The sequence below is a fragment of the Scylla paramamosain genome, chromosome 7, assembly GCF_035594125.1.
Source record: "Scylla paramamosain isolate STU-SP2022 chromosome 7, ASM3559412v1, whole genome shotgun sequence".
Lineage (NCBI taxonomy): Eukaryota > Metazoa > Arthropoda > Malacostraca > Decapoda > Portunidae > Scylla > Scylla paramamosain.
The window spans coordinates 28,060,616-28,064,788 of NC_087157.1; the positions used below are offsets into that span (position 1 = coordinate 28,060,616).

Below are 4,173 nucleotides of genomic sequence, written 5' to 3' on the forward strand. Positions count from 1 at the left end.
GTCTTTGTTTGTTGTTGTTGTTGTTGTTGTTGTTGAAAGAGAAGGAAAATGAGGAGGAGGAGGAGGAACGTAAGAACATAACCGATAATCAATATATTTGAAATTATATAATCTTTTAAAGCTCCGCAACGACTCGGCATTAACAACCTGATTATTGAGTCTGTTCCTTTCAACTACCGCTTTATTCATAGAGAGTTCCTAAGTATTTTTTTTTTTTTTTAACTTAAACTTTATCCAATTTGAACTGAACTCACTTTCTTCTATCCTCATTTTGCTTCCGTCACCCTCCTCATATTGCTTAGACGATTTAAAGACCTCCTGCCACTTCTCTTACCCTTTGACTGCCTATGGAATGCAATTTTAAAAGCTCTAATCCCTTTTCGTAGGGAATACTTTTATATATATTTTTTTTTTCATCTCTTTATTCATTCTCCTTTGTACTGATTTTTTTTTTTTCATGTAATTGGAGGACCAGCACTGCACAGCAAAATCTAGAATTCTTCATGATGTCTGAAGTGTCAAATATAACTTTATTATTATTTCAGTACTTCTATATTTAATTCTCTTAAAAATTATTCCCAATACACCATTTGCTTATTTTTTTTTTTTTTTTTCTTTTTGAGTGGTTCTTTTTTGTATTGTTTTCTCTTACCGAAACCAGAGCTGATTATACCTCGACAATCTTTTTCATCCTCAATATTACCAGAGCCTCGTTCTTTATTGTGCACCAATTGTGTGGATCTGCGATAAGTACTTTAGGGTCTGCGATAAGTACTCTTCATTTGATAATGTCGAATTTCATTTGCTATGTATCCGTCCATTTATTCATTCTGTCTAAGTCTGTCTGCAGGGCGAGTGCATCCGAAGCCGACCTAATTGATTAATGCATCTTTCTTCGTGTCTTCCACAAATCTATGCACTAACATCGGTACAATAATCTCATGGTCTATATCATTAACGTATACTTAAAATCATAATGGTCCTAAAACTGATCCCTGTGATACCAAATTGATTACTAGATCTCACTCGGATTTAGTCCTTTAATAATTATGAGTCTTTGACGCTTAACCTAACTCCCATCTATCCCATGGGCCCTAACCTTGTTCAGGAGCCCTTTGGAGGAGTGCTTTGCCAGATGACTTCCGATTTCACCATTACATAATACTTTTGTATTTTCTTAGTGTATCTTTTCTCGTATTTATTATTTTATTGCAGTCATTTTTCCTGTACTTGATCACTCATAAACAAGTTGAGCAAGTCTCCTTCAACAAGCAGTGATGGCCGAGTGGTTAAGGCGTCTGACTAGAAATCAGATGGGATCTTCCCGCGTAGGTTCGAATCCTACTCACTGCGAAATATATTGGGTAAATTTTAATTCTTTTATAAAAGATAAAATATTAATGTTAAATTACTAGCCAGTCAGCCTAATTTTAAATGAATACTCGTATGCACAGGTATATTGAGTTCGTAATTATCCCCACTATCTGCCTGCTTCGTAGACTTTGCTATAAAAGCTCAACAAGTTCTTGAGGCATAACCTCCCCCCTTCGTGAAGCCATGCCGTGAATCCTTTATCATTATGTGATTCTCTAAATGATCCAAAATGTTCCTCCGCAATTACAAACTCCATTATTTTACCTACAGTTGGACTTGGGCTGACAGGATGGTAGCGCGGCACTATTTCATCCTCTTTCTTAAAAATGGGAATAAAATTTCATCTACGTACCCCTCGCAGTGAGTAGGATTCGAACCTACGCGGGAAGATCCCATCTGATTTCTAGTCAGACGCCTTAACCACTCGGCCATCACTGCATATTGAAAGAGGACTTGCTCAACTTGTTTATGAGTGATGAAGTACAGGAAAAATGACAGCAATAAAATGATAAATACGAGAAAAGATCGGCCATCACTGCCTTCTTAGTGTTAACTGCTTAATCCAAACATGACTGAGGAGATGCACTAAAAATCACGTATGATTGTAATATAAAGGTAAATCCAAGGAAACAATAAATCAAATACAAAAGTAGTATCCGATGAAATCACAATAAGAAACTCATAAGCAAGATGGAGAATCTATGAAAATACGAGTACAAATTTTTCATCATATAACAACGGAGGTGAAACACTTAGTGCTTTTCAGTCATGTCCAGCATTAAAAGAAAAAAGGCTTACAAATTATTAACAAATACGATAATCAAAACCACAAACAATGCATTACCAATATTTCCTTTTTTTCATTAACACCGACTCATAATAACCATGTCCTCTCATTATTCCGCCTCAGCACAATTAGAGGGACTGTACAGACTAATAACAATATTATAGCCATTAGAGGACCTGAATTACCTTAACTGCTTGTTTCCGCTGCCTTTTAAGATCATCTCTAAATTTAAAATACGCAATTTATATTCAGTTTACGAAGACTCCAAAACACCAAAAGGTTTTAAGTTCCAACGATACGATTGGCTTCCAGGAATAACCTTTCAAGTTGCAAAATTACCATCAATGTCTTTCTTTCCTTTCGTGCAATACTGGTCACTCCGGCTCCTCAATTAGCAATGATGAAAATGCTGCACAGAGTGTTGGATGTATTTGCAGCAACACAAGCTATTAAAATATTGGCCATATAAAGTAACGCGTTTTCTACACACACACACACACACACACACACACACACACACACACACACACACACACACACACACACAGGAAATATTGCGTTCATGTCATACTACTAACTGCCTTACGTTGTCTGTGAGAGAGAGAGAGAGAGAGAGAGAGAGAGAGAGAGAGAGAGAGAGAGAGAGAGAGAGAGAGAGAGAGAGAGAGAGAGAGAGAGAGAGAGAGAGAGAGAGAGAGAGAGAGAGAGAGAGAGAGAGAGGATAAAACCGAAAACTGTACACTGAATAGAAAAGAACGGCAAGGGAAATTCAATAAAAAAGGCAATGGAAAAGAAAAGAAAAAGGAGTACAAAGAATGGGAACCAATTACTTACATACGTAGGGGAGCACAAATTACGTCCCGCCCAGGTAACCAACTCACCTGAAAATGGAGACAGAAAAAGAGAGCTATGAGGAAATTTATATCTGTCACATTTCGGATGGCTAAGAGAAGATACGTGGAATTATAAGCAGGGAGCGACAAAAAATGACGAGTGGACAGGGAGAGGATGGAAATGAGGAAGGAGTGGGGAGGAAAGGGAAAAAGAAAAGGAGGATGTAGTAGTAGTAGCGGTGGTGGTGGTGGTGGTGGTGGTGGTGGTGGTAGTAATAATAGTAGTTGTAGTAGTAGTAGAAAAAAGGAAAAAAGGAAAAAAGGAAAAAGTTAAAGAAAGAAGAAAAAAGCGAAAAGAAAAGAAAAGGCAACAACGAAAAATGTGAGTAGAAGAGGACGAAAGGAAAATAAAGTCAAGGGGATAAGATGAAGAAATGTTTGTGTGTGATGAAGAAATGTTTTGTGTGTGTGTGTGTGTGTGTGTGTGTGTGTGTGTGTGTGTGTGTGTGTGTGTGTGTGTGTGTGTGTGTGTGTGTGTGTGTGTGTGTGTGTGTGTGTGTGTGTGTGTGTGTGTGTGTGAGAAGTCATTCAGCATCTTCAGTAAGAATCGAACTCAGTAACTCACGTTTGCTTGGCGAGTGTGTTAACCACTACACCAGAGAGAGAGAGAGAGAGAGAGAGAGAGAGAGAGAGAGAGAGAGAGAGAGAGAGAGAGAGAGAGAGAGAGAGAGAGAGAGAGAGAGAGAGAGAGAGAGAGAGAATGACGGATGGACGGGAGGACAGACAGAATGAATTAACTAATGAATTAAGTCGATAAAATGTAAGAAGGCATGAAACTGAAGAAGAAAGTGAAAAAAGGAGGAAAACCCAAATTCAAGATTCAGGTAACCATTTCTTCACCATTTTAGCGTCTATTAATGGATTAAAAATAAAAAAAAAGAAAACGAAAAAAATTACACAAACGTCAGCCTAATATTTTATCATCACTGGTTTGCTGTAAAAAATAAATAGATAAAAAGAGTCAATTTCTCCTCTTCGTCTTCTTAGTTTCCCTTACGTCACATTTGTCTTGCTTCCAAAATAATTTTCAGTCGACTCAAGAAATTTTTTTTTATTTATTTATTTTATTTTTTTCCCCCGTTTCCAATCCGTTGATTCTCCATTACTTGAATCACAGCT

At 37.3% G+C, this 4,173-nt stretch overlaps 2 non-coding genes across 2 annotated transcripts; one reads left to right on the plus strand and one right to left on the minus strand.

The window, feature by feature from the left end:
- Positions 1 to 1,271: 1,271 nt before the first annotated feature.
- On the plus strand, positions 1,272 to 1,353 carry Trnas-aga (transfer RNA serine (anticodon AGA)). Its single transcript has one exon. It is a non-coding gene; the product is annotated as a tRNA-Ser (tRNA).
- Positions 1,354 to 1,730: 377 nt separating this feature from the next.
- On the minus strand, positions 1,731 to 1,812 carry Trnas-aga (transfer RNA serine (anticodon AGA)). Its single transcript has one exon. It is a non-coding gene; the product is annotated as a tRNA-Ser (tRNA).
- Between the last annotated feature and the right edge of the window lie 2,361 nt (positions 1,813 to 4,173).